Genomic DNA, 25,801 nt, shown 5'->3' on the forward strand with positions numbered 1-25,801 from the left:
TTATTGCTGAAGTAAAATGCCATTGCATGAAATATTATTTATCATTTCACTGTTAATGGAAATTTAGGCCATTTCCAGGTTTTGGCTGTTACTCATCAGGATGCTGTAGAGCATTCATGTTACAAGTGTTTGTGTGGACCTATGTTGCCATTTCTCTTGGGTAAATATTAATACCTAGAAATGGACTAGTTTTGTCATATAGCTGTGTATTTAACTTTTTAAGAAACTGCTGGTCAGGCATGGTGGCTCACACCTGTAATCCCAGAACTTTGAGAGGCCGAGGTGGGCGGATCATCTGAGGTCAGGAGTTTGAGACCAGCCTGGCCAACATGGTGAAACCCTGTCTCTACTAAAAATGCAAAAATTAGCCGGGTGTGGTGGCAGGCGCCTGCAATCCCAGCTACTCGGGAGGCTGAGGCAGGAGAATCACTTGAGCCCGGGTGGTGTAGGTTGTAGTGAGCCGAGATCATTCCATTACACTTCAGCCTGGGGAACAAGAGCGAGACTTCATCTCAAAAAAAAAAAAAAAAAAAAAAGGAAAAAGAAACTGCTAAACTATTTTCCAAAATGCTTATACCATTTTACATTCTCAGCAGCAGTAGATGAGAATTCTATTCACTTCCCATCCTAGCCGAAAGACTGGTCCAGTCTTTTTCATTTTAACCGTTTTAAAAGGCTTAGTAGTATCACACTGTGGTTTTAATTTGCAATTCTATAATGTCTAATAATATTAAATACTTCCCATATGCTTGTTGACTTGCTGAGCATCTTTTCATATGCTTTATTGACTTCTGTAGACCTTCTTTGGTGAAGCATTTATTCACATTTTTTGCCCATTTAAAAAAAATTGTTTTCATATCTTTAAAAGTTTTTCAACTGTTTTATTTCTTTTTAAACATTTTCTACAGTTAGGATGTAAAACCTAATGTTTTCATATATATTTACATAGTGAAATGATTACTTCAGTCAAGCATATTAACATATTTATAACCCCACATAGTAAGCTTTTTTTATTATCACATTTTGTGAATTCTTTATGTATTCTAGATCCAAGCCATTTTATCAGAAATGCAGCTTGCAAATATTTTACTCCATGCTGATGCTTGTTTTATCGTTCTTTTCATGATGTCTTTTGAAGAGAAGTTCTTAATTTTGGGGTGTATAATATTAATTTATTCATTTTTGATGGATCGTGCTTTTTGTGTCATAGCTATTAGGTTGGTGCAAAAGTAATTGTGGTTTTGGCCATTACTTTCCATGGGAAAAACTGCAATTACTTTTGCACAAACTTAATAATGTATCTTTGCCTCAGTGTCACAAAGATATTTCCTATTTTACTTTAGAAGTTTTCAGTTTTAGGTTCTACATTTAGGTCTGTGATCCATTTTGAGTTAATTTTCACATATATTTTGAGGTCTTTAGTTCATCTTTGTTTTGGAAAGTTATTTTCATTGGATTTTAACTTCTAGGATGATGAATGTTTTTCATTCAATACTTTCATGATGTTGCTGCACTCTCCTCTTGCTTGCATTGTTTCCAATGAGAAATCTGTTCTTAGGACACACTAAAGATGAAAATTACTCTTGGAGTTTTATTGTTGTTCATCTATTTTCTGGACACAGATTGTGACCATTTGCCAACTGGAAGTATATGATTTTTAAAACAAGTGAAATGTAAATTCCTGTCTAAAAGTGATTGTTTGATATTTCCAGATGAATTCAATAGACATAGTCTTCCAGAGATATAAAAAACTTTCAATTTTTGTTATAGTAGTTGATCCAGGACAATGTATCATAAATTCTAGAAACTTCATGTTGATGTCCTAGGAGACGATATTGCAGCAGATATTAGATAGCCATTCTGCATCTTTGGAATAAAACGATTGCTACTTAGCAGAACCCAGGGTTAGACAAATCAGTCTTGTACCTGTTTGAAAGGAAGAAGTATTAAAAGAAAATAAATGTTTATCAACAAATTTCATGTCAGATGCTGTTATGGAAATGCAAGTTTCAATTCATTTATATAATTGAATAAAGTAAAATTTATAGTTATTTTCAAAGTTTTCATTTGGCTATAACATATGTTAAATCTATTATTTTAGATATTTTAAAATTGACTTAGTAATCAATACATTAAAATATTTTATTATAGTATTAGCCTGATATGTGGAAATCATACTTATTTTTGGTTAGTTGTAATTGCAGTTAAAGGCAGTTTGCTACATTTAATACTAGAAAGTATGCAAAAATCTAAAATCAACATGTGAAATGCATTCGATTGTTTTTGCAAAGAAATTAATAGCATAACATATACATACATTAAATATACATAACATATGTAAATAAATATATGAAATAATATTTATATAATTGATATAAAACTGCTTTCAAAATATATTGTATTTTTGCATTTTAAAGAAACAGAGTCAAAGAACTTGTAAAGAATTTGTTCAATTTCTGTTTATAGCTAATACTGGACTAACTCATGACAGAAAGATAGGTGGAAATAACTATTTCTCTGTCCTCTGTATGCCAGAAAAAAGTTTCTACCATTGAATAAATACAGTTAAATGAAGTCTGAAGAGGTATATGTTGCACCTATTTCTTTTAATCTTTTAAGGTATTTGAATGTAAGATTTAAAGACATAATTACTTCTTTAAGATTTAAAGCTCAAGTTCTTAAACATAAAGACAATAATCAATGACCAGAAAAGCAATCCAAAAAACCATAATGATAAATGCATAACTCTAGAAGAATATTAGCTCACTTTTTCATGAGTCACTTATGTTACTAATGACTTAGCAATCCTAGTTTACTTTATTGTATTATTGTAAGTCCTAAGATTCTTGTTATTTCTATACAGAGGAAGAGGAAAATACAAGAATTTTCCTTGTACTTTCTGAGAATGAGGTTTAATATGATGAAGGTTTTTCATGGCTTTTTGAATTAGTTTTTTAAAAAAACTTTGTCTTATAAGAAATTGTACTCAGCTTATGTTTATTATGCATTGTTTCTTCTTTGAGTCATGTTTATTACATCTCTCAATTGCCAATATGGTTATTCCATATCATCAAAATATACTGTCTTTCTATTGGAGTTGTTACTGAGTTATTGTTCATTCAAAGGTATAATCAAGTTCATAAATTGCTAATATGACTATTGAATTTAAAGAAACAATCTTGTCTCTTTTCTCAATAATCCCTTTACCAACTCCCTTCCCCACCTCTGAAGTTCTTTGAATCACTTTTCATCACAATGAAATAATTTGTGACCATGGTTCAGCTGCCTTTAGTTGCTTTCATCACAGTAGTCTTTCCTAAAATAAGCTCCTTTGCATGTATGCATATATATATGTGTGTGTGTGTGTGTGTATGTGTACACATATCTTCTGTTTTTCTATTTATACTCTGTGTGATTATTTTGACGTGATTTAGGTCTTAACAGTAATCTAACTTCTTTTAGAAATAGAATGGCCAGCTTTCATTCATTTGGACATTTAGAATTATATAACTCATATGGAAAAGAAATATTACTTTAGATGTCTTCTTATAACAGTAGCCTATTGGATTCATCAGGGAAGGAAAAATCCTGTCAGGACCAGCATAGCCTGAAGAAAAATAGTAGCATTTTGGTTTCTTCCACCTTAGCATGTCATGACGTAGAAAGAAGATAGTGTTATTTTTTACCCTTTAACAGAACTTGTGTGGTCTTAAGTTGATAAAAATAATGGAATAATAACAGTGTATTTTCCAGGCTTGTGACATAACAGGAGAAGTTTTAGTTACATGTGTAACAGCATAAATAACTGAGGGACTGGGGAATGAGCCTGGCTGGCACCACTTAAACATTAGACACAAGCTCTATTTCTAAGAGTGTGCTGCTAGATATAACCTCTGTGAAGAATACCTGATTCTGGGAGGATAGATGCTTCACTTTAACAAAAATTTTCATATTATCTTAAAGTCCATTCTTTTTTTTTTTCTTTCTTTTTTTTTTTTTTGAGACTGATCTCACTCTGTCACCCAGGCTGGCATGCCTGGTGCCATGTCGACTCACTGCAACCTCCACCTCCCGGGCTTAAGGGATTCTCCTGCCTCAGCCTCCTGAATGGCTGAGACTACAGGCACGTGCCACCATGTCTGGCTAATTTTTGTATTTTCAAATAGAGACGAGGTTTCCCCACGTTGGCCAGACTTCTCTCAAACTCCTGACCTCAAATGATCCACCCTCCTTGGCCTCCCAAAGTGCTGGGATTACCGGTGTGAGCCACCATACCCTGTTAAAGGAGATTTGAGAATACCAAGACTTGGGCACAAGCTGCATCTTCTCATTTAAGATTGTTTGGGTGACAGTGTCCACTGATCTTTAACTATTATTATTGCTATTATCTCTGAGCCTGAATACTGTGTCATTCTTTCTTTAAAGCCAATTTGAGGGTCTAAATTACTGCAGTATTTTCAGTTGTGTGGAAGAGTAAGAGTTATTCATTGCAGTGCCAAACTTAGTCTTTTGCCACCTGATGGGAATTGACATTTGGTGTGCTCTAGTACTTACTTCCTACCTGTCACACGTAGCATCAGAGGTTTTAATTGCTTTCTTTGCATACATTTGAGGAGGGTAGTATATTTGAATAATCTAAGTAGCCAAGTTAGTTATGTATTGAATTAGCTGATTAAGCCAGGTAATCCTGGCTGAAATGTTTTTTTGTTAATAAGAAAGAAGGTGATAATGAAGATTCATCTTTGGTTCCAATCCAAGTATAGTATCCTGCTGGGATAATGGTTTTGCAGCAGCATAGTCTAACAGTTGGTTAGTTAATAAGCTTTCAGCACCAAAGTGATTGTAAATAAACAGAATTGGACTTGTAGCTTTGAAATAATACTTATCACTAGCTATTGATATCTACTAACTTCTGTGTGAAACTGTATGTACACACACATATGCATATCACAGTATGGATATGTATGAGTGTTAAGTGCTTTAGGTATAAAGTTTGAGTTGTTGGAAAGGTCTTCATTCTGTGTAGTAGGTAATTGTTAGCAAGACACTGCTCAAAACACTGCTTAGATTAAATCTCACGCATATGCACGTGTGCTGTAGCTAATAGTATTAGTGATCTTCGATCAGTTTGTTAGGGAACAGTGTAGCAAAATGAATACTACCTGGAAATCCAGAGATCTAAATTCGAATGAAGGCTCTGCCATTGTCAAGCTTTATTACTGTGAGAAGTAGCATCTTCCTAAAGATCCCTCCCCTTTCCCCTTTGCCAAGTAGATTAACAGTTCCCTCTCTTGGGCCACCACAAAATTTTTGTAGTCACATCTGTTTGCTTCTATTAGAGCAGTAATTATGGTGTTTTGCAGTGTTGGTACATTTCTCTGTCTCCCTCCTTTACTGGGATAGGAACTCTTCGAAGGCAGTGACCATGTTTTCTGTTTATTTTCACTGTCTTGCCATATAGAGGGCAGTCAGTGAATATATGCTAAATGAACAGATTTGTATGTGAGAGCTAGAATAGAGTATCTTTAATGAATCAATGATTTCTGCTATAACTTGATATTTAGTAGGGGCAGTTATTTGATACAATTGATCTGTCATATATTTAGTTGAAAGAATGACTTCTAAACCTCTCATTGGATTATGCTAGGTTACAAATTCCTAACATGACTGTGCTTGTAATGGACATCTGTGTGTTATTCCCTTAGTTTTTGACTTACTGAAAAATAATGATTCAGTCACATTCTGAATCTCAACAATGGAAGAAAGTGTATTTCTTCATGGCCTTATGAAACAAATACTACAATTTGAAGGTAATTTTGTTATACCTTTAAAAATGTATTTCTGATTATCAATCTCATCAAACCATTGATCATGTTAGTTACTGACATTGCTAAAATGAGCAATTATGTCATCATTTTAAATTGTTTGAAACTTCCAACCAAGATGTACATGCACAATCCAGTACGTAATGAAATATTTAAAGGCATGAAAATTAAAAAATAATTATATTTAGTATAGAAGTGTAATTTTGAAACTTGAACACAAGGATTTTTACTTTACGTCCTCCATGTCTGTGTATATATAGGGATGAATCTTGGTCTGGATGTGAACCTTGGAAGACAGTCAGCAATTTGGGGACTAAATTCAATACTTGGATTATTTCATTTTCCCATGTACTTAATTAATGGGCTATGCATCATACTACTGATGAGAGAAAATGCACCAGACATGTTTTATTCTGGCATTTATGTGATTCTTGGTTTAATTTCTTTATTTTTTTATTGTCTTATTTAAGTTTTAATGTTACTTATGATTATGAAATATATCCACACAATCAAGAGTTCAAAAGTTGCAAAAGCTTCTGTAAAGTTGATTACACACCCTTGGCCTTATTCATTCACTAACTTCCCCTCTTCTCAGGCAACTAATGTTGTTAACAGTATCTTAATGTATTTCCAGCAATATTATATCCATAATAGTTACATCCACACATAAACATCTATTTTCTTCTTTTAAAAAACTTAAAATAGTAACATAATACATGATTTTCTGCATCTGCCTTTTAAACCTAATGATATATATTAGAGATTTTTTAGATTTTATAGCTGAAAAAACTAGATTCAGCCAAAACAGAGGATTAGGCTGTATAAAATATATGACTTTTTGGTGGCCTATTCATATATATTTGTATTTATAGCTGTTATTCTTACATTTATATTTTGTTCACATAAATTTATATCTGTATATTTTTTGGTCTATTTAATCATCGTGCATTTAGTCATATTCAGTGTAATTCAGTATAATCAACTTTTCCTTTCAAATTGATTGTGGGGAAGGGAAGCAAAGGCCAAGTGTTTGTAGGCGTGGTGTAATCTTAAACTTTAGGCTTCCAAACCCAAATTTCTATTCAGAACAGAATGACTATGTTATTCTAGGATCCAGAAATTATAACGTAGTGAAGAGTCATTGAAAGAAATGAGCATGCGATTATTGTCCTCAAGTAATTTAATGTCTATTAGATAAAAAGGAATTAGACTTATGTGCCTCTGGAAGGCATAGCTAGAACTAAACTGAAGTATGGAATACATAATTTCTTGTTCCCCTGACTTTAAGCATAGTAATTTTCCAAAATGGAATGGGTTGTCTCGTGAAGTGCAGAGCAGATATGAGAATAGTCACTTTTCTGAGACCTTATTATACAAGGGATCCCTGTATCATAGAAGTGAACTAGATAACCATTTAAGGTTCTCAACCCTCAGACACCCTACTCCAGACCTGTGCTCCGTATCAGGCCTTGCCAAAGCTTGGGGCTATTAATGGCTAAAACTGCTTCTTCTTGGTCATGCAATTCCCTATAGAAGGAGCAATACAGAGCGAGCACCCATGTCAATAGCTACTTACACCTGTAGGCTGAGGTGAATGGTTACATACCAACAATAAGTAGAACAGAAATAAAAGCGTATGAAGCATTTCAGACCCAAACAGCGTCATTTCTTGCTGAAGGAAACAGTCCAAGCAGAAACAATTTTCCCCATTAAGAGCACATAGCTGTGTATGTCAATCTTAATGCGTATATAGTGAGTAGTAGGACAAGAAAGTCAGGAATGACTGGTTTCTTTTCAGCTTTTATTTTAGATACAGGGGGTACATGTGCAGGTTTGTTACATGGGTATATTGTACCCAGGTAGTGAGCATAGTACCCAAGAGGTAGTTTTTCAATCCACATCTCCCCCACTCTAGTAAGCCGCAGTGTGTTTTATTCCCATTTTTATGATGTGCTCAATATTTAGCTCCTACATATAAGTGGCAACACGTGGTATTTGGTTTTCTGTTCCAGCATTAATTGGCTTAGGATTATGACCTCCAGCTCCATCTATGTTGTTGCAAAGGATATGATTTTGTTCTTTTTTATGTCTACATGAAATTCCATTATGTATATGTACCACATTTTCTTTATCTAACCCACCATTGATGGGCGCCTGGGTTGATTCCATGTCTTTGCTATTGTGGGTAGCTGACTATGAACATACAAGTACATATCTCTTTTTGGTATAATGGTCTAATTTTCCTTGGGTTTATGCTCAGCAATGGGATTGCTGGGTCTGATGGTAGCTCTATTTTAAGTTGCTTGAGAAATCTCCAAGCTGCTTCCCACAATGGTTGAACTGATCTACGTCCCCACTAACAGTGTATAAGCATTCCCTTTTCTCCACAGGCATGCCAGCATGTGTTGTTTTTTAACTTTTTAGTAATAGCCATTCTAACTGGTGTGAGTAGGTATCTCATTGTGGTTTTAGTTTGTACTTGTCTGATGATTAGTGATGATGAGCATTTTTTCATCTGTTTGTGGTTGCTTGTATGTTTTATTTTGAGAAGTGACTGTTACATCCTTTGCCCATTTTCTTAATGGGGCTATTTGGTTTTTGCTGGTTGATCTGTTTAAGTTCCTTATAGATTCTTATTATTAGAGCTTTGTTGGATATGTAGTTTGTGAATATTTTCTCCCATTCTGTAGGTTGTCTCTTTGCTCTGTTGATAGTTTCTTTTGGCTGTACCGAAGCTCTTTAGTTCAATTAAATCCCACTTATCAATGTTTGGTTGGTTTTTTTCGCAATTGCTTTTGGGGACTTAGTCAAAAGTTCTTTGCTAAGTCCTGTGCTGAGAAGGGTATTTCCTAGGTTTTCTTCTAGGGATTTTATAGTTTGAGGTCTTATATTTAAATCTTCAATACATTTTGAGTTAATTTTTGTATATAGTGAAATGTATGGGTCCAGTTTCATTCTTCTGCATATTTCTAGCCAGTTATTCTAGCACCATTTATTAAATACAAATTCCTTTCCATAGTGCTTGTTTTGGTTTACCTTGTTGAAGATCAGATGGCTATAGGTGTACAACTTTATTTATGAGTTCCCTATTCTGTTTCATTGGTCTATGGGTCTGTTTTTGTACAAGTACCAATTTTTTTGTACAAGACCCATTGGTCTATGGGTCTGTTTTGTACAAGTTTGGTTACTGTAGTCTTATAGTATAGTTTGAAGTCAGATAGTGTGATACCTTTGGCTTTGTTATTTTTGCTTAGGATTGCTTTGGCTATTCAGCCTCCTTTTTGTTTCCATTTGGGGATAGTTTTTTTCTAATTCCATGAAGAATGACAATTGGTAGTTTAATGGGAAGAGCATTGAATCTGTAAATTGCTTTGGGCAGTATGGCTATTTTAACAATATTGATTCTTCCCATCTATGAGCATGGAATGTTTTTACATTTATCTGTGTTGTCTCTGATTTCTATCAGCAATGTTTTGTAGTTCTCCTTGTAGAGATCTTTCACTTCCTTGGTTAGTCGTGTTCCTAGGCATTTCATTTTCTTTGTGGCTATTGTTAAGTGGGATTGTATTCTTGATTTGACTCTCTGCCTGGACATTATTGGTGTATAGAAATGCTACTGATTTTTCTACATTGATTTTGTATGCTGAAACTTTATTAAAGTTGTTTGTCAGTTCTAAGACTCTTCTGATGGAGTATTGAGGGTTTTCCAAGTATAGAATCATGTTGTCAGTGAAGAGAGATAGTTTGATGACTTCTTTTCCTACTTGGATGCCTTTTATTTATTTATCTTGCCTGATTTCTCTGACTAGGACTTCCGGTACTGTGTTTGAATAGGGGTAGAGAGAGTGGGCATATTTGTCTTGTTCCAGTTCTCAAGGGGAGTGGTTCTGGCATTTTCCCCATTCAGTATGATGCTGGCTGTGGGTTTGTCATAGTTGCCTCTTATTATTTTGAGGTGTGTTCCTTCAATGCCTAGTCTGTTGAGGGTTTTTATAATGAAGGGATGTTAGTTTTATCAAAAGCTTTTAATACATCTATTGAGATGATTGTACAGTTTCTGCTTTTTTGTTTATGTGGTCAATCACATTTATTGATTTGTGTATGTTGAACCAACCTTGCAAACCAGACATAAAGCCTACTTGATCCTAGTGAACTCACTTTTTTTTTTTTGGAAACAGGGTCTTGCTCTGTCACCCAGCTTGGAGTGCAGTGGTGCAATTGCGGCTTGCCTCAACCTCTGCCTCCTGGGCTGAAGTAATTGTCCTGCCTCCTGGGCTCAAGCGATCCTCCCACCTCAGCCTCCCGAGTAGCTGGGATAACAGGCACACACCACCACCCCCAGCTAATTTTTTGTAGTTTTAGTAGAGACAGGGTTTCACCATGTTGGCCAAGCTTGTCTTGAACACCTGACCTCAAGTGATGTGCCCACCTTGGCCTTCCAAAGTACTGGGATTACAGGCATGAGCCACCATGCCTGGTTGTGAATTAGCTTTTTGATGTGCTGCTAGATTCAGTTTGCTAATATATTGTTTAGGTTTTTTGCATCTATGTTTGTCAGGGATATTGGCTTCAAGTTTTTTTTTGTTTGTTTGTTTTTTTCATTGATAGATGAAAAAACAGATTGAAATTTGTTGAAATTTCAGATGAAATTTCATGTTTTCAGATGCAAATTGACAGATTTTAGCATGAGGGTGATACTGGCTTCATAGAATGAGTTAGGGAGGAGCCCCTCCTATTTGATTTTTTGGAATAGTTTTAGTAGGATTGGTACCAGTTCTGTATGTCTTGTAGAATTTGGCTGTGAATCCATCTGTTCTAGGGCTTTTGTTGGCTGTTAGGTTTTTATTACTGATTCAATTTTGGAGTTCGTTATTGGCCTGTTCATGTTCTCACTTTCTCCCTTTTCAATCTTTAAAGGTTGTGTGTTTTCAAGAATTTATCCATTTCCTCTAGATTTTCTAATTTGTGTGCATAGAGATATTCATAATAGTCTCCGAAGATCTTTTGTATTTCTGTGGGATCAGTCTTGTCATTTCTGATTGCACTTATTTGGATCTCCTCTGTTTTTTTCTTAGTTAACCTAGTTGACAGTCTTTGAATCTTGTTTATTCTTTTGAATTACAAACTTAGTTTCATTGATCTTTTGTATGGACTTTTACATCTCAATTTTGTGTAGTTCTTTTCTGATTCTGATTTTAGTTATTTCTTTTATTCTACTAGTGTTGGAATTGGTTTTTCTTTTTTCTTTTTTTTCCCAGTTCCTTTAGATGTGATTTAGATCTAACTTTTTTTTTTTTTTTTTTTTTTTTTTTTTTTTGAGAAAGTCTCACTCTGTTGCCCAGGTTGGAGTGGAGTGGCGCGCTCTTGGCTCACTGCAAACTCTGCCTCTTAGATTCAAGCGATTCTCCTGCCTCAGCCTTCTGAGTAGCTGGGATTATAGGCACCCACTGCCATGCCCAGGTAATTTTTGTATTTCTAGTAGAGATGAGGTTTCACCATGTTGGCCAGACTGCTCTTGAACTCCTGACCTCAAATGATCAAACTGCCTCTGCCTCCCAAAGTGCTGGGATTACAGGCCTGAGCCACTCTGCCCAGCCTCGTTCTGCTTCTTGATGAAAGTGTTTAGCACTAAATTTTCCTCTTAACGCTGCTTTAGCTGTACCCCAAATATACTGGTAAGTTGTGTCTCAGTTTTCATTAATTTTAAATAATGTTTTATTTCTGCCTTGATTTCATTGTTCATCTTGTGTTTTATTCAGGAGAAGTTTGTTTAACTTTCATGTTTTTGTGTAGTTTTGAGAGATCGTCTTGGTATTGATTTCTATTTTTATTGCACTAGTCCGAGAGTGTGCTTGGTATGATTTCAATTTTTTTGGAAGTCAAGACATGCTTTATGACCAAGCATATGGTCAATCTTAGAATATGTTCTGTGTGCAGATGCGAAGAATATATTTTCTGTGGTTTTTATGGTGGAGTATTTTGTAGATGTCTATTAGGTCCAGTTGTTCAAGTGTCAGGTTTATGACCAGGATTTCTTTGTTAGTTTTCTGCCTCAATGATCTGTCCAATGCTGTCAAATAGTGTTAAAGTCCCCTATTATTATTATGTGGCTGGTTAAGTCTTTTCATAGGTCAAGAAGATCTTTTTTTATGAATCTCAGTGCTGCAGTGTTTAGTGGATATGTATTTAGGATAGTTAAGTCTTCTATTTGACTGGAACCCTTTATCATTTTGTAATGCCCTTCTTTGTGCTTCTTGATTGTTATTGATTTAAAGTCTGTTTTCTGTTCTTTTTTGTTTGTTTGTTTGTTTTCTGTTTGCATGGTAGATCTTTCTCCATCCCTTTACTTTGGGTCTTGTGTTTTTATCTACCTTGCCATCCTATGCCTTTGAAGTGGGACATTTAGACCATTTACATTCAGGATTAGTATTGATATATGAGGTTTTGATTCTGTCATCATGTTGTTAGCTGGTTGTTTTGTAGACTTGGTTGTGTAATTGCTTTGTATTTTCTGTGGGCTATGTACTTGAGTGTGTTTTTATGCTAGCAGGTATCAATCTTTCATTTCCATGTTTAGCACTCCCTTAAGGACCTCTCGTAAGGTTGGTCTGGTGGCAATGAATTCCCTTAATGTTTGCTTTTCTGAGAAGAATTTTATTTCCCATTTGTGTATGGAGCTTAGTTTGCAGGGATATGAAATTCTTGGCTGGAATTTCTTTTCTTTGAGGATGTTTCCTTTCTGGCTTATAAAGCTTCTGCTGAGATGCCTGCTGATGGTTTCCTGAGATTCTCTTTTTGTTTGTTTGTTTTGAGATTGAGTCTTCCTCTGTCGCCCATGCTGAGGTGCAGCTGCACGATCTTGGCTCACTGCAAACTTTGCCTCCTGGGTTCAGGCAATTCTCCTGCCTCAGCCTCCCAAGAAGCTGGGATTACAGGCATGTGCCACCGTGCCCCGCTAATTTTTGTATTTTTAGTAGAGACAGGGTTTTGCCATGTTGCCCAGACTGGTCTCAAACCCCTGAGCTCAGGCAATCCACCTGCCTCGGCCTCCCAAAGTGTTGGGATTACAGACATGAGCCACTGTGCCAGGCTGAGATTCTCTTTATAAGTGACCTGACCTTTCTTTCTAGATACCTTTAAGATTTTCTGTTTTGCATTGACCTTGATGAATCTTATGACTATGTATCTTGGGGATGGTCATCTTGTACAGTAGCTCACAGGGATTCTCTGTATTTCTTGAATTTGTGTGTCCACCCCTCTAGTGAGACTGAGGAAATTTTCATGGACTATATCTTTAAATATGTTTGTCAAGTTGTTTACTCTCTCTTCTCTCTCAGATATGTCAATGAGTCATATATTTGTCCTCTTTACATAATCTCATATTTATGGGAGGTTTTGTTCATTTATTGAAATTCCTTTTTCTATATTTTTTTCTGACTGAGTTGACTTGAAGAGCTGGTTTTTGAGCTCAGAGATTCTTTTGTCAGTTTGGTCTATTCTGTCATTAATGTTTGTGACTGTATTATGATGTTTTTGTAGAGAATTCTTTAATTCCAGAAGTTCAGTTTGATTGTTTCTTAAAATGACTATTTTACCTTTCAGGTCTTGAATCATTTTACTGGATTCCTTGGATTGTTTTTCAACTTTCTCCTAGGTCTCGATTAGCTTCCTTGCCATCCAGATTCTGAATTCTGTCTCTGTCATTACAATAATTTCCGTCTGGTTAACAACCATTGCTGGGAGACTAGTTTGTTTGGAGGTAAGGGGACACTCTGGCTTTTTAAGTGGCTGGAAAAAGCCAGAGTGTCTTGCATTTATTCTTTCTCATCTGAGAGAGCTGGTGTTCCTTTAACTGTGATGTAAGATAAATGTAGTCAGTTGGCTTCATTTCTAGGTACTTTCAGAGTGCCAAGGCTCTGTATAGGATTTTTATTTGTGGCTGGATTTTTGCCTAGGGTTTCACAGGCACTGTATACTGGCAAAATATTTTTGTCATTCTAATTTGGGCTGCGATCCAGTAGATGACACTTAATAGGGAAGGCTGGCAGATAGGCTCTTACTCAGTCATGTGGCTCTTTGGTATTTTAGCACATTCTCAGCAGCACTGTGTGATGTGGGGAGAGAGATGACATCCTCACAGGTTTGCTCCAGAGCCTTGGAGGAGCCTCCTCTGATCACTGGTGCCACACTCACATTTCTTTCCCTCAGGCAGAGGCCATGGCTGGCAGACAGGCCACACCTTTTCCCGACTGGCCCTGCAGAAGGAGGCATATCTTGTTCCCCCATCTGCCCATGAATTCATATGTCTCCCTCCTCTCAGTGTTCTGGGAGCGGGGGCTCCTCCCCTCCTTGGGTGCCACCCATACCAATAAGTCTTGTCTGGCTAGGAGCAGCAGGGGTGGATGAAATAGCATGGACTGTTGTCCAGGTGTTTCCCAGAAGAACCCAGGACTGTGTCTCTTGGCAGAGTTCAGGTAGGAGTGGGGCTGCTGTGCTGACGCCTAAGCCAGCAAGTTCCGCCTGGGTAGCAGCAGCGGGGGTTGGTAGGTCTGCTATCCAAATGTTTACACTACTTCCTTGATTTACTCTTTGTTTTATGCAATCATGAATTCTCATCCTTATGACTTTGAAGAGTGGTGGTACGTGCCATCCAGCAAGCCTTTTGAGGGCAGAGTTGAGGACTAGGAACATCTGGAAACGTTGTGACCCTACCGCAGTGTCTTGGTCAATTAAATTATTTTTTGAATTCATCAAATCACAAACCCAGTCAAGGCCAATTTCTTCAGTGTCATGTAGGAATATTTATAATATTCGTTATTATTGGTAGAAGTACCCCTACTAGTAGTGTTTCCCCTTTTGTGCCTTTCTTTGTTTTGTTTCACTAGCCCAGATTGTATCTTTTTTTCTTTTTTTTCTCCAAATTCTACAATCCTTCAAAGTTCGGATCAACTATTTTATACCTAATTATTGCCCCTTTCTCTGCCTGATTCAAATACCTTAGTACTTGTTTCTTACAATTTGTACTTAAATATCACTGCAATCATTTATATATATAATAAATATATTGCATATATGTATACGTGTGTGTGTGTGTGTGTGTGTGTGTACCTCATATGGAACCTGTGTAGTGGTTTGCACAAAGTGTGAGCAGAAAGTACAGAGTTCCCATATACTCCTTCTCATCTATTTTCCTCTATCATTAACATCTTGCATAAGTGTGGTACATTTGTTAAAATTGATGAACCAATATTGACCCATTATTATTAACTAAAGTTTATGTTAGAGTCCACTGTTTTACATTATAAGTTTGGACAAATGTATAGTGACATGTATTCATCAGTACAGTATCATACAAAATAGTTTCGTTGCCCTAAAAATTTCTTGTGCCCCACCTATTTATCCCTCCTTCCCCTGAACCCTTGACAACAGCTGATCTGTTTACTGTCTCCATAGTTTTGCCTTGTTCAGAAGGTCATATAGTTGGAATCATACAGTATATATCCCTTTTAGATAGGCTTTTTTTTTTTTTTTTTTTGCTTAGCAATATGCATTTAAAATTCCTACATGTCTTTTGCTGGCTTGATTGTTCATTCCTTTTTATTGTTGAATAAAATTCCATGGCATGGATGTACTACTGTTTGTGTATTCACCTGTTAAAGGATATTTGTGTTATTTCTTAAAGAATACTCTTTTTTTTAATGCAGGGTTTAAAAATTGCTTTAGTGCAGGAGTAGAAACTAAAACTTATTTCTAGAAACCGGAGAAATCAGAAAATATGCCATATAGTGAAGCATTCCGTTAAAATTGCTTTAGCTCTTCTGAGATCAATGCCTATATTGCATCAATATATAACAATATTTACATTTTAAAAATAAATGCATTGTTATAATAATTAGAAATAGAAACATTTAGTTTTTTTAAAATTTTCTGCCTAAACAAGATTTCCCAAAGCATGACAGTATAGAGATAATTTTTTTTTAAATTAATGTTTATCTCTTTATTACGTTCCACAAAAAAGTGAGAACTTTTAAAATATATGGTTTGAATGTTTTGTCCCACCCAGGATTTGTGTGTTGAAACTGAATCCCCAATATGACGGTATTAAAAGGTGAGAGTCTTTGGGAAGTGATTAATTCACAAAGGGGTAGCCCTTATGAATGGATTAATGTGGTTGTAAAAGAGGCTTCAGAGAGCTACCTGACTGTCTTTCCCTTCCGTCTTCCCCCATGTGAGGATGCAGTAGCAAAATGTCATCAATGAAGAATGGTGCCTCAGCAGATAACTGAATCTGCAAGTGCCTTGATCTTGGACTTCTCAGCCTCTAGAACTGTGATAAAATAAACTTCTATTATTAGAAATTACCCAGTCTGTAGCATTCTGTTATAAAAGCACAAATGAACTGAGACAAATATATATTTCGTTAAGGCTTGTATTACAGAATCCAAGAATGCAAAAAAAAAAAAAAAAAAAAAAATAAAGAAATAAAAGGTGGGGGGCCTAGGGTCATCTGGTCCATTTGGTATCCAATATCTGAATTTCTTCTCTGACATGGTAGGCAGGTGGTCTTATAATATATGTTTGGACATTTCCAATGACAGGAAAATTACTCTCTTATAAGTCAACTGGTTTTACTTTTTTAGATAACTCTAATTGTTAGAAAGGTCTTTCTTTTATTCAACTAAACTGTTTTCCCATAATTTCTTACCATTCATTCTAATTCTACTCTATGAATAATAAAGGATAAATTTAATCTTTTCCCCAATGATAGCCCTTTAAATATTCAAAAGATAGCTAGAATGTCACTTTCCTTATTAAACTTCTTAAGCACCTTATCATGTTAGACATTTTCGCCTGAATGATTTTGCTGAACGGTTTTTGCAGCTCTCTAAAAACATTTTGTGGATGCATACCTATATTCTTTTTTTCACTCGTTCATTCAGTAACTATTTTTTGAGTGCCTGCTACCTGCCAGATACTGTGTTAAGAATTGGGCATATAATGCTAAACTAGACAACAACTGGCCCTTCCATCATGCAACATGCAAGGGACAAAGATAGAGATTAATGGGGTGGGGGAAGCAAGGTATTCAGGGAAGGTCAGCCAGGAGGGGAACCTCCCAGACAGATATGTGGACATGTGGAAGAACCTGGAGCTAGAAAGGAGTTTAGCAAATTCTAGGAACTGAAAGAAGATCACTGGGACTAGAATGCAGTGAGAAAAGGTGTATGTGGTGGCTTTGAAATAATTACCACTATACATTATATGTATTGAAACATCACTATATACCTCATGAGTATGCACAATTAGTTTTCAATTAAAAAATAAAAAGAAATTGTAAAAATGTCCACGAATTCTTTCCTAAGATGGCACCTAATTTCCATCTCTTATATCTGGGCTGGACTCAGTGGTTCTTTCCTAGTGAATAGAATGTGATAGAAGTGATGCTTTGTGATTTCTGAGGTTAGGCCATTAAAAAGAACAGCTTCTACTTGACTTGCTTGCTGTTGTATCTCTCATTCTGGGAAAAGTCGGCTGCTATGGTGTGGGGACTTGCAGCAGCCTGCGGAGTATCTCACATGCAAGGAGCTTGAGGCCTCTGCCAACAGCACACATTAAGTTGTGAATGTGAATGAACCACTGTGGAAGTGGATCCACCTGCTCCAGTTAAGCCTTCCATTGACTGTAGCCCCAGTTGACATCACATCTACAACCTCATGAGACACCTCCCAAACCAGGACCACCCAGCTAAGCCACTTCTGAATTCCTGACCCAAAGGAACTGGGAGATATTTATTGTCATTTTAAGCCACTAAATGTTGAGGTAATTTGTTATGCAGATAAATGATAGAGAAGAGATGTGGCACTTGGTTTGCTTCTGGCTTCAAATAACACAAGACCCAACTAAAGTTATGAGGAGTTTATTTTGTCCCATAATAAGAAGTGCACAGGTAGTATACCTGCAGCATTGATCAAGTCAGTGGCCCAATCAATACCCAGGTCTTCACCATCTTCCTGCTCTGTTATTCTTGCCTTGTTGATGATGTCTCCTCATAGAACCACAAAGAATCAGTGGCTTCAGCCATACCCTGGGCTAGATAGGCATTTCCTCCTGTGTGTTTTCATAGATGAAGAAAATCTTCCCCTCATTCCTGGTGGTCAGAGCTGGATAAAATATCCACCCTTCAACCAATATCAGACAAGTGACACAGATCAGAGTAAACAGAACATACTGACAGACTGGATGTGGAGCATGAGAAGAAATGGAGAGGACCAAGGATGACCTGGATTTCTGGCTTATGCAACTGCGTGGAAGGTAGTATCTTTTTTTGTTTTGTTTTGGTGGGAAGATCAGAGTTGTGTGGAAAAATTAAGAGTTTTATTCTATTTATTATTATTATTATTATTGTTATTATTTTGAGACAGAGTGTATCTCATTTGATTCAGTGCAGCCTCATTGCGCTGCACCAGGCTGGAGTGCGCTGGCGCGATCTCGGCTCACTGCAACCTACGCCTCCCAGGTTCAAGCGATCTTCCTGCCTTAGACTCCCAAGTAGCTGGGATTACAGGTGCCCACAACCATGCCTGGCTAATTTTTGTATTTTTAGTAGAGACAGGGCTTTGCCATGTTAGCCGGGCTGGTCTCGAACTCCTGACCTCAGGTGATCCAACCACCTTGGCTTCCCAAAGTGCTAGGATTATAGGCATGGGCCACCGTCCCTGGTCAAGGATTCTATTATATTTATGTTAAATCTGAGAGGTCTGTCAGACATCTAAATTGAGATGTCAGGGAGCAGTTGGATATTTACATTTGGAATGAAAAGACGAGGTAAAGACATAAGCCAAAAAGAGGAGGTAAAGATGTAATGAGCCAAAAGATGGTTTTTGAATCCATGTAGCGGATGACTCAACTGTGGGGGAGTGAATGAGAGGTGGCAGAGGAGGCCCAGAGCCAGGCTCTGAAGAACCCCCATACCCTAGCTTGGGGAAAGGAGGAGGTGGCAGCGAAGGGAGACCAGGAAAGTGGGCAGGAGGAAGAAAGGCAGAAAGTAATGTTGCCAGGGAAGCCACAAAGGGAGCAATTTCCAGGAAGGAGGGAGTGGTAATGATTTCCCGTTTGCCAAAAGGTTAAACAGAATGAAGATATAAAAGTGAGCTTTGGATCTAGCAGAGCAGTTTGTGTGGGGCGGTGGGGGAAAGAGGCAGATTCCTAAGGGGCTGATGAGTCAATGGGACCTGAGAAAGTAGAGACAGTGTGTGAATACAACTGCTTGGAGAAGTTGTCCCGGGAAGGAGCTAGGGTTGCTACAGTGGGGTGTTGGATCAAGGAGAGATTAGAGCACATCTTATGCCAGTGGGAACATTCCCATACAGAGAGAATGATTGATAATGCAGGAGGAATGAGGGACAGCGGAAGGAGTAAAATCCCTGCGAACAACACGCACACACATCTGTGCATAGTCATACTTAACTTTAAGATTAATTAGCAGGGTACAAATAGAATATTTGTATGTTGGGTGTATTAACTATTTTTTTGGCAAGGCAATTTTGCAAAGTGGCTAAGAACCGAGACCCCTAAACAGAGATTTTTAAATCAGCTGTGTGAACTTGGGGTATTTGGGTTATTTACTTAACCTCTCTGTGCTCCAGTTTCCTCATCAATAAAATGAAGATAGTAATAACAATACCTGCCTCATAGAGTTGTCAAAGTGACCTTGGTTAATATATGTAAAGTATTCAGAGCAGTGCTGGTACAGGGAACATTCTCTATGTGCTAGGCACCTACTTGCTAGTGTTTGCTGGGTTTGGTTCTGAGTAACTTAGGGTGAGGTGTTATCTTCAGAAAGAAAGTATTAATTTAAATTTTATTGTTATTTCTACATGCTTTTTGGATTGCTATGTGTGGACCTTTATAAAAAGTGCCATATATTGAGATGCAACCTCAAGAGATGAAATGAAATTTACAATTTCAAAGATAGTCATCTGACCATTAGTAAAATCATGGGTTAGTAGTTGATATTTATTATCTTCTGCCTGTTGGAGCTCTTGCATTGAAATAGAAAAATATTAAAAATGTGATATCTAGAAATTCATCAGAAAGCATCCAAAGATTATTTGGGTGGAGCAGCCCAGGTGCTAAATTAAACAACACAGTACAAGCTGGATAATGGATGTGAACCTTGTACTACATATGCAGCACTTTCTTCCTCTCTTACTGAATGTTAATTTCCACCCAAGACTGTATAGCCATTTTCAGGAGTCTGCAAAGATAGAACATTTATAGGAATTAATGCTCTGTGGGTATACAATGTGGAGACCCTGAAGAACTAAAAAAGCATGAATAAATGTATTCCAATTATAGGCTAATGCAGGTAATGGGTTTATAGTACTTAGAGGTCTGGGTCTGTTCTCTGACAGCCTGCAGACATTAGGGGCCCCTCATGGCTCTGCTGCAATGTAGGCATTATGGAGTGATTTTTACTTTACTGCCTTTTCCATCAGATCATCCCCTTTCTTTCACACACAAGGTTAATTCACTTCTTGATCACATTATTTCCTCGCTGCTCTTTGACAATATAAAAATTCTGAGTGGACAGCTCAATCCCTCTTCCATCTCAGATTTGATTGTTATGGTATTGCCTGGCGTCCCTCAGAGGCCTCCAGCAGCCTTTGCTGCACTTTATGACACTTAAATGGCTCGGCTACAATTTCTCCATCTATTCACGAAATGCTGTTAATAACTCATTTCCAAAGAGGCCCTTCTTTATGTCTTGGCATTAAAGGAATTTTTATTAGGTGCCAGGATAGGTGACACACAGCCCCAGTAACCAAAGAGTTAATTAATCTGTTGAAATTTATTGCCTTTTATACTGCACTCAGTGTGACAGTCCCTAAGAGAAACAGATACTATATTTACAGCCTGAGTTGAAATATTCAGTAATATAGTCTGCATACTGACCTACTCCATCAGTGTATGCCTTCTGCTGGAACATCCATTAATCACAGAAGACGAATTTGTGTAATCTATCTTCTTTCTTATTCTGAGATTCCAATAAATATTGAAATAATAATTTATTGATTACCTTGCAATATAAATGTGTAGTAAAGGCACCCAAGACATTTGCATGGTAATACATTTTGGAAGATTTTGGCATTCTATGGGAATGAAAGGAAAAAACTGTGAGGAGTGGCATGGAATACTCTTGTGGGTGAAACTCTAAACTGATTTCTTAACGTGTGGAGAGAAATGAGAAGAGCTTTTGAACTACTAGAAGTCATAATCATAGCAACGATCATTACATTCTTCAAAGTAAACATGAATATTTACTGAGTCTTACATTCTTTGAGTATTATCCTCAAAATGTTTTAGATCACAAATAATTTTCTTGTGCCACGATTTCACTTGTAAAGCCACCTCCTGCCTGCACTTAATCCAGGCAAAGATGAAAAAGGTATAGGCATGGGAATGCTAGCTTCTATGTAATACCAGTGAAATCTTCTGGGACCATTCTATAAATTCTTCAGGCTAAAATATATATTTCCTAGGACCATACTTTGAATAGTGTTTTAGGCTCTTGGCCTAAATCTAAATTCAGTCTTAAATTTTCATGAGTTCTGTTACTTATGGAGGTGTTAGTTTTGTCACTATGCTAGGATCATAATGATTTTTGCATCAAATCTGTCTTGATTCAGAAACATTAGAGAAGAGTATGAGAAGTGTTATAAAACATGAAGATATCCTTGTGGATCAAACATACTTATTTTTAAAAACTCTAGAAGTCTAAATGTGTCTGTATGTGGATATATTTTTAATGGACTTATGCTGTGTTGGGTAAAGGTAAACCAGCATTTTCTAGTCTATATTTGTGCCACTATCACCAGCATTACACGATAGGATTTGTTATAGGTTCAGTTCTTCTAGTTGAATCCAATCATGCACAGTTAATGTAGCCCATTTCTGGTCTCCATAATAATTTATCTTAGTTTTGGGCAACTCTTTATAGTCAGGATAACTCTGCAGAGTGGATGAAATTCTAATGTGCGGGATTTGTTTTCTAGTGCTTTGCTGATAAGGTTAACCAGATGGTGAAATGTAATAGCTTGGAAGATATAGTTTTGATATACAGTACATCATTTCTGGAATGATCATGAAAAAGCAAAATCAACAGAGCTTTTTAGATTCTCTTTTTTGGTCATGAAATTGAAAATATACCTTTTTAGAGAGAAATGTCTCATCATAGTTCTCCTGACATTTAAACTGCTTGGCTATATATTTTTAAAAGAAGACAAACTGTTTTGAAAATGTTGCTATAAGTTTTTATATATTGTGGATTTATATCTCATTTAAAAAATGAAAGATTATGCAATTTTTTATGTCACCTGAAGGAATGTCAATGATGTGAATTTCAAATAAAATAGATTTTCTTCAATATTTTTAGTAATGATGATATCAATTAATTCACTAAGGAACTCATATTTCTTCTAAGACAGTGAATTTTGATGAAACCACAAATCAGTGATTATCAAAATACTAGAATTAAGCAACCCTGAACATTATTTTGCTATAACATTTACTAAATTAGGCACAGATATTCTTTGAAGATGGACAATATACATTTTTTCATCTGTTTTTGATTTTTGCTGATATGGATTATGTTAATTATGGAAATCTATAAGTATCTCACAAATAAATTATGTGGATGCATTTAACTATAGATTTTTCTTTGTGATTTTTCTTCTGCGATTTTTCTATGAGATAGCAAATTACTGCTTAATTGCTGTACTTTTTTGGTGCTTTTTCCTTTTTACTTTCAGTATTAATCATTGCTCCTTGTTCTGCTTACATAAAGGTACATTCTGATTTAAGTTCTCCCTGGTGTTTGGCTAATTGGGCTATTTTCTTAAAGCATACTCTGTTTTATGTCTTTATCTTCCATGGTATTTTACATTTTGGAATGACTGATTCTAATTCCTCTTCCACAGTAGCATAATTTCACAGTAGCATAACTTTGGGAATCCATTAAATTTGGCCTTTAAAACTCTGCTTTGTTTTTCTCCACACAGTAGTGAAAAGCGGTGGCATTTTCCACCACCCACAATGACTCTTCCCCTTTTTTTAGTAATGCTACTTTTTCTTTGCTTCTTAGTTCAAATCAACACAAAGTCTATTTCTTGAGCATCCATTACATGGCAAATTTTGTGTTGGGGACTGACTATGTGAAGTCGAATAGGCATAATTGCTGCTCTCAAGCTGTTCAAAGTCAAAGTCAGTTGCTTGAGACAGAGAAGTAACCAATAATGATTTTTAAAAGCCTTTTTACCTCTTATCACATTAAGTCTGTAACTTTAAGACCGTTAAATAAGGTTGGGAGCTAGCAATTTATTGAGCATTTGTTCAAGGGCAGGCACTTCTTTAAATACTGGAAGTGGATTGCTTCACTTAATCTTAACAAGGCCATGAGGCAAGGACCATCATTCTACACCCTCACTTTACTGCTGAGTGAAGTGCTCCACAGGGAGGTGAAGGGACCCAGGCCCTTACTCTCGGTACCTGGAGGAGGGATTGCAACGCAGCCCCCTGACTCCGAGGATGGGGCATTCATCACTAACTCTCTGCTCTTTGGGAAGACACATACGTTATTCCAAGTAAGAATTAACCATTCTGTTTGTGTATGTATTGTCTGAGTACCATTTATTGAATCATTTCCCCAGAGATTTGCAATGTCCCTCTATCACATAACAAGTTCCACACATACATGGAACTGTTTTTAGGCTATGTTTGTTCTTAGATAATCTGTATAATTCCTTTGGTTTTTTTTTTTTTTTGTCTATTCCTACCCTATTTCCACAGTTTTCATTGTTAGGATTTTATAGAAGTTTTAATGTCTGATTGCGTGACACATGCACACACATACACATAACATATGTATATAAACACACATGCATACACACACTATTGTTTTCTCATTGAAAATATGTATTCTGTTTTGGGCTTTTTACTTTTTTTTTTATTGTGAAATTTTTTGTGCATACAAAAGAATACACAAAAGTTTATGTCCAGTGCAAAGAGTAATAATAAAAAGAGCCACCACAAATTCATTACCCAGGTCAAGACATAAAATATTGCTTTGATGTTACTCTTGTGACCGACCCTTCTTGATTTCATTCTCCTCCCAACCTCTCCCATCCTCCCAATGGTCACAGGATAATGGTTGTTGTGTTCACTTTTTCTTTGCTTTTCTTTATAGATTTCCTATTATATGAATAATATATGATTTAGATTTATCCATTGATGACATTTAAGTATGTATGTATGTATGTATGTATGTATGTATGTATTTTGACATGGAGTCTCGCTCTGTCACCCAGACTGGAGTGCAGTGGCACAATATTGGTTCAAGCGAGTCTCATGCCTCAACTTCCTGAGTAGCTGGGACTACAGACACATGCCCCTGCACCTGGCTAATTTTCTATTTTTGGCAGAGATGGGATTTCACCATGTTGGCCAGGCTGGTCTGGAACTCCTAGTGATTCATCTGCCTCAGCCTCCCAAAGTGCTGGGATTACAGGCGTGAACCACCACACCTGGCCTCCATTGATGATATTTACATAATGAAAACAAATTGTACAAATTTTCTCTAACTTATTTTGTTCAATGTTATGTTTTTGATTCATCTATATTAGTGTAAATATATGTAACTAATTTATGTCATTGTATGAATATGATAAATTATTTTTCCATTGTACTATTGATTGGTATTATAGCCATTTCAGGTTTTACAATTATGAGCAAGGCTGCTATGACAATGTTTATACAAATACTGTAGTATGTATGTGCAAGAGTTTCTAAGTATACTTTTAGGGGTTGACTTGCCGAATCATAAGGTAGGCACATGTTCAAATTTATTAGGTAATGTCAAACTGTTTTCCAAAGATGTTGTACCGATTTGTATGCCTGCCAGCAGTATATATTATATATCCACATTTTGTTAATGCTGTGTTTTCTGATTTTAATTTTTTCAATTCATTGGTATAAAACAATGTTGCATTATGATTAATTTTTATTTCTCTGATTACTATTGAGGTAGTGAGGTTGAGCACTTTTTGGTGTATATACATATGTATGTGTAAAATCACACACACACACTTTTTTCTCTTCTATGAAGAACTAAGTCATTTTAATTTGGGGTTGTCTTTTTTTCTTGATTCTTAGTTGTTGTTGTTGTTTGTTTGTTTGTTTTTTTGAGACAGGATCCCATTCTGTTGTCCAGATTGGAGTGCAGTGGCATGATCATGGTTCACTGCAGGCTTGACCTCCAAGGCTCAAGTGGTCCTCCTGCCTTAGCGTTCTGAGTAGCAGGACTACAGGTGTACACCACCACACCTGGCTATAAATAACTGCACGAGACTGGGTAATTTATAAAGGAAAAAGGTTTAATTGTCTCATAATTCAGCATGGCTGGGGAGGCCTCAGGAAACTTACAGTCATAGTGGAATGCGAAGGAGAAGAAAGGCATCTTCTTCACAAGTCAGTAGGAAGAAGTGCTGAGTGAAGGGGGAAGAGCTCATTATAAAACCATCAGATCTTGTGAGAACTTAGTCACTATCACGAGAATAGCATGGGGGAAATTGCCCCCATGATTCAATTACCACCACCTGGTCTCTTCACATGCGGGGATTATGGGGATTGTGGGGATTACAATTCAAGATGATATTTGGGTGGGGACACAAAGCTTAACCATATCACCTGGCTTATTAAAAAAATATCTGTAGAGATGGTATCTTGCCATAATGACCAGGCTGGTCTCAAAATCCTGGCCTCAGGTAATCCTTCCACCTTGGCCTCCCAAAGTGGTGAGATTATAGGCATGAGTCCCACACCTGGCCCGCAGGATTCTTTATGTATTCTCTGTATAAGATTTTTTCAATAATGTGTCACAAATATCTTCTAGCTTGGAGCCTGTGTTTTTACTCTATGGT

General features: G+C 36.6%; 2 protein-coding genes and 1 long non-coding RNA gene across 9 annotated transcripts in view; 1 reads left to right on the forward strand and 2 right to left on the reverse strand.

Moving 5' to 3' along the window:
* BLOC1S5 (biogenesis of lysosomal organelles complex 1 subunit 5) overlaps positions 1 to 25,801 on the reverse strand; it is a 995,078-nt gene that overhangs the window by 448,011 nt on the left and 521,266 nt on the right. The gene's annotated exons all lie outside the window — the stretch shown is intronic.
* Positions 1 to 25,801, reverse strand: part of SLC35B3 (solute carrier family 35 member B3) — a 309,604-nt gene that overhangs the window by 40,030 nt on the left and 243,773 nt on the right. The gene's annotated exons all lie outside the window — the stretch shown is intronic.
* LOC126952670 (uncharacterized) overlaps positions 1 to 25,801 on the forward strand; it is a 334,793-nt gene that overhangs the window by 15,277 nt on the left and 293,715 nt on the right. For all 7 annotated transcript variants that reach the window (XR_007724996.1, XR_007724995.1, XR_007724993.1 and 4 more), the window contains exon 3: positions 17,950 to 18,137. This is a non-coding gene — a long non-coding RNA (uncharacterized LOC126952670). The remainder of the gene's footprint in view (positions 1 to 17,949; positions 18,138 to 25,801) is intronic.

This window comes from Macaca thibetana, chromosome 4 (assembly GCF_024542745.1).
Source record: "Macaca thibetana thibetana isolate TM-01 chromosome 4, ASM2454274v1, whole genome shotgun sequence".
Classification (NCBI taxonomy): Eukaryota; Metazoa; Chordata; class Mammalia; order Primates; family Cercopithecidae; genus Macaca; species Macaca thibetana.